The following is a 13509-nucleotide window of genomic DNA, read 5'->3' as shown; positions in this document are numbered from 1 at the left end:
GAGCAAAGTAATTATCCATGTCTCTGTCACTGAAATAGGGCAACACAAAAATGTTGGGAATCTGTTAAAGCCAGATTCCTGCGACGGCTTTCCCTTCTCCTGCAGTCCCAGCTGCTGCCAGGGGATGGAGCGCAGGTCAGCCCATAACTGGATCCCACACCCCTGCCTGCAGCTGCCTGGCACCACCGCCTAGGGCAGGGCACGGTGGCACGACCACCGGGGACCCGCAAAAATAGGCGAGAAAAACTGAATAAATACAGACCGTGTTGGAGAAAAAACTCACTGGAGATGTAATGCTGGAGTAAGGCTTTGCACCAAGGCCATGGGGCCAGCAGAGCTGGGGCAGCAAGGAGGTGGCTGCAGCAATGAAAAAAAAAAAAAAAAACTGCCCCTCAACCCATGCACCGCTCCTGGCATGGCCAGAGAGCTGCAGGGATGATGGGTTGGGCTGCCCTTGCTCTTCTCTGTGTTTAAAGGTGGTATTCCTTCAAGGAAGATTTTGGTTGCCTTTCTGAACCTCCTTGGAGCTGGGACTGCCAGCCTGGCTCTCACAGTCCAGGGCACCCTCAGCACCAGCTCATTGTCACCCTGCAGTCCACCTCCTTTCTGTGCACTCTGCCCAATATTTCCCCTGATGCAGCAGGGACCTATGACCCGTTTTGAGTTGCATGGGCCTGTGTTTTCAAGTCACAAATCACCTTTTTGAGCAGAACAAGGCTGAGGTCTGCAATAACCTCCAACTGCAAAGAACACTCTGTGCAACAACACCCTGGGCTCTTGTGGCTCGCCCTGGCACTGAAGGGCTGCCAGAGTATAGATATATATCCTGGATGGAAACATTAAAGTTTCAAACTGGGACATCTCCCCACTCAGCTTTGCCACAGGGCTGGTGCTCAAATCCTCACTCCCACACATCATGTTTTATGGGATCAGGGTCCTCATCCTTGGCCATGACACAACTTTGCCCAGCTATTCTGCTGTTGGGGACAGTCATTACCCCAGCCAGCACCTCCTCACGGGGGATGAGGCACTCATGAGGGTTATGAAATGATGCTACAGCCAGCAGAGGGAGTTCTCAGAGCTCCGGGATGCGCCGGGACAGCTTGGGAAGTGCCGAGAAAATGTACTAAACCCAAGGCGGGAGTGATGGGGTGATGAAACAAAGGTTCTCTCTGGCTCAGCTGCCAGCCTGGTGATACTCAGCTGCGAGAGGATGGGGATATGGATCTGCCATGAACCCTCCTGGAAACCTCGGGTACTGGATGAGCCAGAGATGAGGATCCACAGTGAGAGACATGCCTGAGTCTCTTAGACTTGAGGAATTTTGCAGAGCCTGTTCTAAACTGCCAAGCAAAATTCCCCCATTCTTTCAGTTCTGGCTTTGGGCTCTTAATTTTGGGCTTCGGGTTTTCCAAATGAAGTTATTGCTGCATCTCAATTAGCAAGGAATCACTCCTATAGCATTTTATTTCCAAAGCAATTGTCCTTGTGCCTCACATAGGTGCTGGAATCAGGAGGCAGTCTGTGGGCTGGGAGTGATGGGAAGCTTAGGCCTGGCTCTGCCCACCAAACAAACATTTTAAGCAGATCTTCAATTGATTTTAGGCAAAACAGAGCAACTTGTATCAATTTAGTGAAGACAACATCTGGTATTTAAAGACAACATCTGGCAATATCTGTAACAGTCTCTTATGTTAGGGAAAGGGTCTAAATTATTCTCCATTAAATGCCTCACTGGCGATGGGGGCTCTCCACTCACACACAATATTAGAAATATAATTAGTTTCCCAAATGCACACCATCAAAGACTCATGCCTCGTCCCTTCCTAGCCCTGTGGACTCTCCAGATTTTTAAATGAAGGCAATGGGCAATTTTGAACTCATATCAATAACTAAAAGCAGTGTAAGGAAGTCAGGTGTCTCTGGATTGTGTTAGGACAAGCCCATGAGCAGATTCTGATGTGGATGAGATAACTTCCATTAAATCATTTGCAGGGTGAGGTTTAAGTGGAGAAAGCCTAGCACTGAGTGTTAGGAAGGTGTGCATGGTGAGCACCACCGCGGGCTGATTAACACTGCATGGGAACCCTATTGCAAGCCTGATAAAAGACAATGGGACGCATTTTCACCACTAAATACATCAGGGATGAAAGGGAGCTGCGGGAAGAAGCAGAAAAGAGCAGCAGGAATGACCTGATCTGCCTGAAATCTGCTTTTCTACTGGAGAGCAAGGAAGCTTGCTCCACATATCTGAAAAAAAAAAAATTGAAAAAGACTTGGTGGCAACCAAGATGGTGGTTCTGAAAAGAGTCCTAATGGTGCACAGTGGCCAAATACCTTCTGAGATTTAATGTCTAGAAGGTGAAGTTAAGCCCATCTGGACTGGTGTTTGGTGAGCAAGAGGCAACTACTCAGAGGAATAGTCCAACTGTCAACAGAGAAGATCTGTAGGGTTTGAATCAATAGAAGATGACATGTTCTGTGGAACAGAGCCAAGGCCAGAGAAGGTCTCTGCTTGAGAGAGAAACCCCTCCCTTTTGCAGCCATACCCCATTACAGCTGAGATGTGGCAGTGAACCCTGCCACCAGCCCAGGCAGCCTGTTGATCTTACCCTTCTCAATGCCAGGATCAAATGAGGAGAATAAATCCATAGGAATGAAATATTCCCTTCTACCTGCAGTTGCTTTCCAATTCAATCTTCCTCCCTGGTCAGGAGAAATCTCATGCAGCTCTGCAGCAGAAGACACTATCTGTCCCACCAACTCTGTCATGTGCTGTGAGTTGGTCCCAGATTGTAGGTGGAGGTGCCTTGACCCAAGACAGCCTGGTATTTCCAGCTTACAGTTACTCAAAATAATTCTGAGAGGAAAGGCAGCACTTGCTTGTGATGTGGATGACTCCTTCAAAAGCTGACCCTGTCTCATTCACAGCAAACGAGGACTAGGAAGCCTTCATGAAGATGGAAGGGCCAATCCTGTGATAGGTTCAGTGAAGGAATAGGGAAAAAAGGCAATGCAAAATGGCTCAAGCAGTGATTAATTTGGACTTTTATTATTATTAACTCGAAATCAGAAGAACAACCAAGCTGTCAGTAAATCCATTTTAGGTATGAGCAGCCTGCTAAAACCAGTTGGTAATATCTTCCACATGTGCTACTGCAAATCCCCTTTTTGACAACACCTGATGGCTGGTGCAGAAACAGGAGAAAACTCCATCCTGGAGGGTGGGGGGAGCTCTGGTGTGGTGTCTTTCCCCTTGACTGCCACATCCTGCCCCTCAACCTGTGCTGCAAACCATTTTATTCAACTAAACCTGAATGCCAAAGAGTGCATCCTCTGGGCAGCCCAACAGAAATGTGGGCTCCAACTTGGGCACTCACTGGGGCACAGTGAAGTTCAACACACTAGGGGTTTCCTGACAGAAACTTCTTGTCAGGGCTGCAGGTCTCCCAGCTTCACAGCAGAGCTGTTCTTCTCCACTCCATCTGCGATCCTGGCTTGCATGCTTTTCTTTACCTTCCTGACAAAGTCACAAATGGCAGCAGGGTGGCAGAGTTCAGGAACAGCCCGTGGGGGAGAGGGCTGTCTGTCAGAGAGCCCTGGAGCAGCTTGTATCATGAAAAAAGGCTGTATCTGGTAGGCTGGCTCCCCACAGCCTCTGCTGTGGCCATGCCAGAGAAGAGGCAGGTGGGAAAGCTGATGCTGTTTGGGTAAATGTGTGTCAGCCGTGTCTTCTCAGGCAGGTGTTGAACATTGGAGCCAGGTAGAGCACAGCTAAGTGGAACCAAGTGAAGTGCCCACACTACATGGCCCACTGTGCTTGGTCTGAGTGGCTCTTGCAGCCTCCTGTGCCTCCACCTCCCACGCCACAGCTAGCTCTGTGCCTAGAGCAGCTGGATTTGGGATGCAGAGATGCTGCCGCCTGCAAGGGAGCTCCATCCACCATCTAGGCTTAAGACCTCAGGAGGTTCTTGCCCCATCAGATGGTCTTGCAAGAGCACCACAGGATCAATCCTGATGCTGGAAACCAGTGGGCAGATAGAGGTAGGACGTAGAAGCTGGCATATTGGTAACCTATGGCCAGGTGCTAGTGGCAGGGATAAGAGCAGCCCAGAAGATGGGGACCACCACCAAAACCCTCCAAGCATGGTGGAAGTGGCTTCTTCAGCCCCAGCTTTCTCAGTGCAGGTCATGTAGCCCACTTGCAAACTATCACCATTCCCTAGATCTTACCCCCCATGAGTTACCCATCAGCCAGTACAGACCCTTCAAAGCGGTTACTGAAGCCCAAGGGCTGTTTTCCATTTTATTGCAGGGATCTGGGGCTGTTTCCACTCTGACGACCAGAACCTGACTCCAGCCATTGCTATCCTGGCAGAATCATGCCCAGAAAAGCATGCTTAATTTAAAAGCCAAGTGCCAACATCCCAAGCTGGTTGTTTAGGCTAAATGAAAGGTTTTCAGGAAAAAAAAATCAGTCTGACTTAAATTCCACCCCCCTTCCCCAGGAGATTACTCCCTATCTGGTTGCCTCCCGAAGGTGGGAGCAAAGGCTTAGCAGTGAGTCATCTTTTACTTTGTATACCCCGACAGTGCTATTACTGCTCTCATGTGGGTCTCTGGGAACAGCGGGGGTGGCAGTGGGTGGGAGAGAGCGGCCACGAAGCATCAGCCACCCGAGTGGGTTTGCACCCCAACTACACTGCTGCATGTGGGGGGATCAGGGAGGCATCCCCAGAGATGTTGCCCTCCCCAAGACAGTTCTGGCTTAGGGCAGGCAGGACCTGCTGCCCTACACGAGTGGGGTCTCAAGGGATTGGCATGGGAGCTGTTGAGACACCCCAGTGATTCAGGCAAATATGAGATGATGCTCATGTAAGTCAATTAGTGAGCGAGGGTAGTACTCAGCCTGCCCAAATGAGCCCAAGCCCCATGGCTGACTCACTGGAAATAGTGAGGTTCCCCCAGAAAGGGATACTGAAACAGCTCACAGGAATCAGCAGTTGCAGGCACTCATCATCTCCGATGACAGGAGCCCTGAGTGGGACCCAAAAGGTCTGGCCTGAAATAATTCTCCACCTTGGACACTGAGGTTTCTTGGAGGGAGAGCAACTTTCCTCTAAAAGGAAAGGGGATGCCTGCTATCCATTGCAGGATTTTTTAGAGACAAAGGAATTCATTCTATCTCTGGAAAGCATCTTTTTATTTTTTTTCCGCTTTGGATTAGGTTCGTGGAGAAGAGATTGTTCCAGTCTGGCACCTCTTGTGGTTACTGTGCTTGTTTTGACTAAAAAACACCCGTGTGATCTCTACATATTTGAGATGGTTGCCTTTAATGCAAAAAAAAAAAAAAAAAAAAATCTAAACAAAAATCTCTACAACTTACTTTCAGGCAAAACAAAAATTTCTTTGGCAGGAAGATCTACCTGGTGGACTGAGATGGCTCAACAAAGCACCCACCTGGAGAAATGAAGGGAGGAGAGGTGGGGAGATTTGGAACAGGGACATGATTTCCATCACTGTCATTACACTTGCTGATCATTAGACATGTCCAGGTATTTGCATGGCTACAATGGCTCACTACAGCCACCTCTCATAATTAGGGATGCCCTAAACTGCGACCAGCTGAAGTCAAAAGTCTTATTTCCAATAAGTTTTGTGTTGTCTCATTCAACATTTGCTCATGCAGATGTTTTAATTACTTTCTGCTACCACTGTCTCAGCAGCACATCCTTGCAACCGGCTCAGATAAAGGTAGAGGGGCCGTCACAGGGTTAGAGAGGGCCTTGCACAGGAGCAGTGTTACAGGCAGGCAGGGAGTCACCTCCAGCTCAAGACACTGAGGGTGTGCATCCCATGAACTCTGCCAGGAACACACTACCGAGGTTAGAATCCCAGTGCCACAGGAGGTGGCTGATGGAGCCTACATCCACACATGGATTATGCAGGGAAACGATCGTGGGGGGTCTCTCTCGGCTGTGGTGATATCTTTCACTGCAGTTTTCTTTAAACTGTGGGGAAGTTGGATTAGGTGAGGAATTCCACAATTTCTTAGCTTTTCAAATAACATGTCTGCGATATCACCCAGTCTGACTCGAGCTCCCACCTGCCTTGGGAATTCAGTTAACCCTTTGCACATTGGCTTCACAGAGGGCGTCTCTGGAGCCCGTTATCTCTGGCTGATGAAGAGACAGGGGGACTCGAGTGACAACACTGGAGTGGTGCCGGAAATAGGAGGTAGCATCTGATTCACCTGCCATTTGGCTCTACCTACTCAGACAGGCACTCTCTTCCCCCTCAGCCCAAAAATACATTTGGACACACACACACACGCCTGCACGTGCTACGCAAGCATACCACCTGCTGTTTTGAAAAGCTTACATGCACGGGTTTTTGGGGAGGGTTACCTTCCAAGCAATTAGTAATTAGTTTAGCAGCCTCAAGGGTCCTACCCTGTGTGAGGTCTCCTGCTCCAAAAGGGCTGGGATCTTAGGGAAAATCCTTGCTTCTCTCACCAGAACCTTTCTGAAACACAGCTGGCACTATGAAAAGCCTTCCTCTCCATTACACAGGATTGTGTTATACCTACTTGCCCTGTGACACTACTCAGAGATGCCAACCCCAGCTATACACTTGTCCCTAAAGGTGAAATAGCTATGAGCTGGTGACATGCCCAAGCCCACCCTGGCTGGGACCTGGCTCAGGGCACAAAATCCAGCTTGTCTCTGCCAGCACCACGCCACACTATTGCCATGCTCAGTGAATTTTTCAGCAGCAGAATATAAACATTTCTAGTGAAGTGCACTTAGTGTGAGTTGCCTTGCCAAGAGCTGTTGCCTCCCCTCCTTCACTATGATTATGAGAGTGAGTTCTGTTTAAGCAAGAAAACAAATTTTTCACACCTCCTCCCTCCCCACTGGGCATCCATCACCCAGGGCAAGGGCAGTGTGGTCCGGAGGGGACGCTGGCAGCGTGGGTGGGCACAAGGTGTCCCTGTGTCACCTGCATCAGGAATGGGAATGAGGTGAAAGTGTGAGTTATTGCAAACTCCTCTACAGCCCTTGCCAGCTGTATGTGCTGGAAGTCCCAGCTGAAAAGGCAACCAGGCAACAGGGGACAGACTTATCCCTGTCATGAAGTGGTGCATGGAGATGAAAACTAGAAAGAAATTAAGTGTCTTGCCCAAGGTGATGTGTGGATGCAGTGGCAGAGGAAGGCTCTGTATGACCCCCATGCTGGCCCTTGTCCCCATGGCCACAGCCACCTGCCCCTGGGACTCCAGCCCCATATCCTGCTCCGGGGTCTTCACTGCTCAGCTCAGACATGAGGGCATCATTTTCTAGGCCTGACAGTACCTTTATCTTGCCCAAAAAGCCCTGGCCTGGAGAAGTGACCCCTGATAAGGTGTGCAGCCTTGGCCTGGAGGAGATGCTGCCTCCCAACCCTCCAGCTGAAGACAATGAGAGCTGCAAACAAAGACCAGCACTGAAGCACAGCAGCAATGCAAAAAGAAAAGAAAAAAAAAGAGAAAAAAAAAATAGGAAGAAACGCCTGAAAGATACATAGCTGGGATTCCTCAGAGGTATTTGGGCTTAGCCAACAGGCTCGGGGATTTTTTTCAAAGCCATTAATTACACAACAGAGACATATCTGCACCACTCCACCTCTCTGCAGCAAATAAGGGCCCCACATTTATTGTCTGAAATGCATCACCCTCTGTCCCCATGCCATCAGCTCCCTTGGGCACTTGGAAAAATAACCCATCCCAGGGTGGTGTTTGCAGCTGACTCTTGCGTCTGATTTTCTGCAGACAGAGTATTGAAAGGGTGGTCAAACCACGCACCTCCCAAGGGTGCATCTGAAATGCATGAGATACATCCACAGGGGCAAAGGGCTGGAAATCCCACCCTGATCACCTGGGCAGCTTTTCTGAGCTGATTGCACGACAAGGCCAATGGAAACGTCTTCAAGAAGCTGCACCAAGGGAATACTGGTGCATATAAGGACTGCAATCACCTCTAGCATAGCCCATCACTGGCATTGCCACTGGCAAGTGATGGCTGTTCTGTTGGAGCTGCTGGAGAGGACCTCAGAAAAATGAGCTGCTATCTCATTTTTTGGGAAAGACCTTACCAAAAGCTCACTTGTTTTCTCTCATGAATCCAGTAATAAGCAGCCAGACTGATCAGTTTATACTGATATTTCTGTGAGCGGGATAAAACATTTTTAAGGATGATCCCTAAGTTTTCCAAATGCAGAGGAAAGAGGTGTGGATGATGGTGCCTTGCTGGAAGATGAGACACAGACACCCTGAGAGGACATGGTGTGCTCCTGCTCAGAGGCAAGTGGCATCCCTGCACACCACCTTCCCACTGCTCAGCTCCTCCCTAGGAAATACAGGGATGCTTCCTACTAGTGCTGCCTTCCCAGAACATTCTCATTGGGCCATCCCTGCAGGGACACAGCAATGCGTCACAGTATTCACCCCCAAAAAACTCCTAGTCCAAAGGGTTTCCTGCCATCTTCTGTAACATGTTTCATCTGCTGGATGTTTTGACTCTGAGCTTGCTCTGTAGACAGACCCATATTTGTACAATGCTGTAAAGAGCCAGCTTCATCCCCTGGTGCTTGGAAGAACTAATTGTACCTGCTGGAACTTTTATTGGCCATTAAACATTCTCAGACCACTTCTTCCCCATGGCATTCCAATGGATATTTTGATGGCAATGCTTAAAAAAAAAAGGAAAACAGGAAATGGTGATGTGCTTAGCTGTTAATGTAGGCACAGACACATCTTACTTCTCTGCTACTCTGTTTGTTGCACATTTTTGACACAAATAATCAGACAAAACTTGGAGCCTTCTTCACTCCCTCTGCAATGAAAAAAAGCTGGGGAGAGGGCAGGAATTTCTCCTTTCTTACCCTATTCTACCCTTCTTGGAAATTCCTTTTGGGAAGCTGTTAACTGACCAGGAGATGTTTGCTGTTCTAAAGATGATGGGGAGAAAAGAGACACTTTTCTCCCTTTCTGGGATCATCTGACCTGGGGTCCCTTGTCCTCCTTTTGGGCCTTGCTGCAGATAGCGTCCCTACAAACTGACCCACTGAGCCTCACTTGCTGAACATCATTTGTGCTTTTTCAATTCCTCCCTCACACTTGGCCACAAGGACACCTCTCTACCCCACATGCCCCTTCCTGCTGCCTCTTGAGCCATGTGAGGCTGCTCACACTGGAGCTTTTCTCTAGTTACTGGGGACACTGAATTTTAAAAGACATTACAGGAATATCAAGTCTGTCCAGCCCATAAAAAAATGCATAGTTTGTCCTCCATATAAACAGGGGTGAAAACACTACCCTGTTTTCACTGACAGTGCCTTTTACCACTGTCACAAATTCCTCTGGCACAGTGCAATAACTTACGGTGGAATAACTTCATTTTTGCTTTGCTCAGCAACCTCCAGGTCCTTAGGAAGCAAATGCCAACACCTCTCCTGAACACCTTAGTCCAGTAAGTGCTCCAAGACATCAGTAGATCTGGGCAGGAGTTGATATAAGAGTCCCTCTTTCTCTCTGAACATGCCAAAAAAGGTGCCCTGCTGATGCCTAAGGGCAACTGGCTTTTTCACTACCCATAAAACAATCCTACAGCAGAAACCCTCTGGGCTGGGAGCATGGCCTCAGAATGTTTTTGCTGCCCAGGGGTGCCAGGAATCCTAAAACAGATGTGCCCAGCTTCGGTTTTTGTTTGTTCCTTGTTGACCAGGGGCCCGAGGTGAATTATTTCTCTCACTCTTAGTTCTTTGACTTCAATTTTTTTGCAGGGACCTTCCATATATCACATCCCCCTTTGCCAGTGAATCTTTCCTGTTCCAACAGTTTAGTGTGCCCCAGGATCAATATATCTCAGCATGCAAGGACACGGTGTTATTGTCAGGTTCCTGGGTTGTACAAAGCAAAAGGTATCACTTTCTTAAAGCCACTGAAAGATGCTCTGGGCCAAGCACTCCTCAGCCAGTAAACAGCTGCATACAAGACTCTGGCTAATTCCCCTCCTGCCTCACTAGGGATGACTTCTTCTAGTCCTCAGTGATCCACAGCCCACCCTCACCTTCCTTTCAGCTCATCTTGGACACCTCAACCCAGACCTGTGGGGCATGTCAGTAAAGCAGTCTGGTTCCTCCTGGTTGTCTTCACTGTTGACATAGGAGAATTTAGGGGGACAAATGAGAATAAAACTGGGGTACCTTTGTAGCGCTGCAGGCACAGCACCTGAACCACGCACCCCAAATCCCTGCTCTGCTCACCCTGTCATTTGGGCTGTAATTGTAATAAACAAAACGAGCATCACAGGATGTCTTGGCTGGGCTGGGATTAGGTGACCTCTTCTCTCTTTGGATTCTAGGTTAGAGAGGAAGAGAAAAGTCATGCAAATGTTCCCTTCCCTGAAGGTATCTGCTTGGCTCACCTCCCTAGCAGCATCTCTAACATCCATCTTGGCCCAGGACCACTGCATTTCTGCAGTTATTTACATTCCTCTGCCTTTGCTGAAGTTCACATCCCTGTCTGCAAGGTCCAGGCTGGCCCAAGCTTTCCGCTTCTTCCCCCTTTCCCTGGAAAGCTTTCCGGCCCAACGCCACATGTTGGTGGCCACCCACGAGACGCTTTGATCAGCTCAGACGGGCACTGCCGCCAGGAGGCTTTGCAGTCTGCCCCAGTGCTTCCGAGCTGCTGCAGCAGCAGAGGCTTTCCTTCTGAGCCCCTGACATCCCCTGCTCGTTCCAGTGCACCTTTCAGATATTGCTTTCATTTCAGCTCCCACTTTAGCTTCACTTAGCTTGCTTAGGTTGACTTTGCTCTGTGAACACTGTCCTCACTCCTTGAAAATTTAATGGGAACCCACAGCTGTAATTTCTCTCCTGAACTGCACCTACGACCACGGAGGTCAGACAAATGCAGGAGGCAGTGGTTTATTTTCACTGTATTTTCAACGTTTTCAGGTGATGCTTTGCTGCAGCCCCATCCACTTTCAAACCAAAATTCTTCTGGGATTTTGCAAGACCCTTGGTGGTCAGTGCTGTGCTCTAAAGGCCTTCCTATCCCTCTCTTTCTGCCTCCCTGTCTACAGGTTTGCTGCGTCCTTGGCTTTATTGGTCCTTCTCCTGCTCCCCCTTGCCGGCCCTCCTCACAGGCAAAGCCAAGGGCTGGAGTTTGGGGTGGAGGCAGCTATTGTTCCAGCTATCTGCAGTGTAATGTTCCTTATGACTGTATTAAATGAAGGGCGGAGGTCACACATCCCTAGTTTAAATTAGGTTTCGGCTGACCTTTAACAATATTACACTCGTGGATCCTCTCATAACTCACCGAATAAACTCCCGAAGGGTTTTACCACCTCACTCTTTTCTTCCTACTGTAAGGATGCCCGAGGCTTAATGTGCTTCTCTCCAATTTCGCTTTGATTTCTAATCCTATCCCCTTCCTCCCCCCCCCCCCCCCCCCCTAATACAGATATATTCACTCCTTTAAAGGTGGGGGGAAAGAACCTGTTCCTTTTCTCTTCTGGGCGACAGCTCTTTCTTTTGTGTCTCTTTCTTCCCTTCCCCGCCCCCCTCCTCTTTCTTGACACAATGCACTATTTATTTGCACTGAAGGATAACTAAGAAGCAATTAAAAGATCAAAAGGCACAAACACAAGTAGATCCAGTGGCAACTTGTGGGGTTTATTTTGCTGCGGCTGCTGCTTCTGCTGCTTCTGAATCTTCATCAAACTGCTGCCGTGTTTTTCCCCCAGCCAAAGGACACCTCTCTTACTGGGTAGCTTCTTCCTCCAAATCGACTTTTTTATGATCGCTATTTTTCACCCCCATTGTTTGCTATTGCAGTTGTTTACTGGAAAATCACTTGTTTTTCTCAGAGAGATTAACCCTCCAAGCTTTCTTTTGTCTACTCTCAGGAGGTCCTTGTGGCGAGCTGGGGGAAGGGAGCTGGGCTCCTTCATCTATTAACAGTAGCTTACAGCCCTGCTGACCCCCCTGCCAAGGTTGGGTCCTTTCCTTTGATGGGGTTCCGCTTTTGCAGGGAGGAAAGGTGGCTTGCTCTTTGTTAAGACCACCTCTGCTGAGCAGCTTGTGAGGACCCACAACTCGGATTTACTAAGTCCTGAGCATCTAAGAGAAACTCCAAAAGCCGAAGGTAAGGAGCAATCTGGAGCTCTGGGACATGCCGGCAGATGCTCAGTCTCGTTGACGGCCAGGTCACTTCTTTACATGTTTAAATATCAGTGTAGGAGCTGAGGATTGATGCCTGTGGCTGAGTCTGTGATGTGCACGGAACTGCTCCCTCAGCATCCCCCAGATGTGCCGATGTTTCTGTTGCAGCCCACAGCCCTGACACCAGGATTGCTGGGTGTGATGTGCCGCGACACATCCCAGAGGACAGCACAGCAAACAGAAGGATGCTAGGGAGGGAAGGACAGGATGCCCAAAGCCTAGTGAGAACGGATAATCCTGCCCCACGTTTACTTGGGGACGTTTAGGGCAATTCCGACTGCTGAGAGATGCACCAAACCTCCTTTGGGAGAAAAATAAAGTACAAACTTTAAAGGTTTTTTTTATTATTATTATTGCGTGGTGGGGTGAGGACTGCTGCATCCTTGCCCTTTCACACCACTAGCTATGGCGAGCGGTACCTGAGGTGGGCCAACCTGCCGCTCAGGTCTCAGGCAGCCCTGCTCCCCTCTGCCCCAACAAGGGCGCCCTCCGGGGCAGGGCTGAGGCTGCGGGCACCGGAGCCTGCCTGGGGACTGCCTTTGGAACCCGGCGGTGTTCCTTCCCCGGGCCAGACTCGGGAGGCAGATCCCGGGGAGCGGTGCAGCCCGGAGTGCCTGCCCTGCAGCAGCGGCGGGAGCGCGGTCTGCCCGCGCCGCTGCACACGCACGGCAAAGCCTGGGAAAAGTCCCTTTGCCTTACAGGCGGCAGGGCTCGCCCGCAGGAGCCGGCGGGAAGCAGAGGAGACCCCGGCAGCAGGAAGGGCGGCGGGAAGGTGCTGTGCGAGGGGCAGGAGCCGGGTGCGGAGGGGCAGCGCCCATGTTGTCCGCACGGACACCGGGGGTGGCGGCGGGGGCTCGCTGCCCGAGCGGGGCAGGCACGGAGCCGGGACGGGAATGAATGCCCGTGCCTTTGCCGGGAGCTCCCCCGAGCTGTCGGGCGGCCGGCGGGACACCTGTGCCCGTGTGCGCCTAGAGGGGGACCCGGGAGAGGACGGACAGGGCGATCTCCCCTCTCCCACCCCGCCGGGATAATCGGGGCTCGGCACCGCGCAGCGAGAGGCGCTCAAGGGGTGCTCGGCGGTGTTTTGGGCAGGGGCTCGGGGCGCGGATCCGCAGCTCTTCCCCTCACCTGCGGGGCGGCCGCGGATGCGCGTAGCCCCCCTCTTACCCCGGGCCGGCCGAAGGGGGTAAAGCCCCCACCTCGGGCAGCAGCACGCAAAGAAACCGTGCGGCACAAACTTTC

Source organism: Zosterops lateralis (assembly GCF_965231275.1).
Source record: "Zosterops lateralis genome assembly, chromosome: 6".
Classification (NCBI taxonomy): Eukaryota; Metazoa; Chordata; class Aves; order Passeriformes; family Zosteropidae; genus Zosterops; species Zosterops lateralis.
This window is presented reverse-complemented; position numbering follows the sequence as displayed.